Genomic DNA, 1,190 nt, shown 5'->3' with positions numbered 1-1,190 from the left:
CAGACAGACAGACAGAGAGGGAGAGAGGTGGAGAGGGGTACTGAGAGAGGGAGAGAGAGAGAGAGAGAGGGAGGGAGGGATAGAGAGAGAGAAAGTGAAAAACAAGAGAGAGACAGATACAGAGACAGAGACAGAGAGACAAAGATTTGTGGTGGAGAGGGAAGACAGGCAGAAAGAATATTTGTTTCGAAACTTAACCGATACGCAAAATTCAAGAGATGAATGTCGACCATCTGACCACAAGGTGAATGAGTAACAACTGAAGTCATTCTTCTTTCTTTGTCAGATGTGTTTTCTTCTTGACACGAGTTCGCGGGCTGGCGGGCGCACACTCACATCACATACGCATGGTTCTCAGTCAATCTAAAACGTGAAAGTTGACAGAAAAACAAGACGGGTGCAATAGCCGAGTGGTTAAAGCGTTGGACTTTCAATCTGAGGGATCTGGGTTCGAATCACGGTGACGGCGCCTGGTGGGTAAAGGGTGGAGATTTTTACGATCTCCCAGGTCAACATATGTGCAGACCTGCTAGTGCCTGAACCCCCTTCGTGTGTAAACGCATGCAGAAGATTAAATACGCACGTTAAAGATCCTGTAATCCATGTCAGTGTTCGGTGGGTTATGGAAGCAAGAACATACCCAGCATGCACACCCCCGAAAGCGGAGTATAACTGCCGACATGGCGGGGTAAAAACGGTTATGCACGTAAAAGCCCACTCGTGTACATGCGAGTGAACGTGTGAGTTGCAGCCCACGAACGCAGAAGAAGAAGAAGACTGAAAAACAAGATTCCTAGGATAATGTGTCGATCCATTGTAGAAATCTTTTAGCCACCTCCTTCCCTGGCGCTACCACCCTCGTTCAACGAAAAGGAAACGATATTCGTGGTTGTGTATGTTAGATTTCAAAACCTAACAAGGCCAAGCAGTCTGGCTGTAGTCGTAATAATAATGATAATACCCAAGAGAGAAAAAAACACAGAAAACCGTATGCGTACGACTTAAGCTCATTTATGCGTGTAATGAATGAGGGGCTTAACCCTTTCACCGCCAGTCAATTTAGAGTACAAAATTCCCTTGTGGTATAAACACAGAAAGACAGTGGCTAAGAATAGCTGGGGATTCCCCCTGCGATGAATAGAAAATATGGCCTATCCTACCACCGAACATTAAGAGCAGTAGGTTTATGG

Source organism: Babylonia areolata, chromosome 7 (genome assembly GCF_041734735.1).
Source record: "Babylonia areolata isolate BAREFJ2019XMU chromosome 7, ASM4173473v1, whole genome shotgun sequence".
Taxonomy (NCBI): Eukaryota; Metazoa; Mollusca; class Gastropoda; order Neogastropoda; family Buccinidae; genus Babylonia; species Babylonia areolata.
This window is presented reverse-complemented; position numbering follows the sequence as displayed.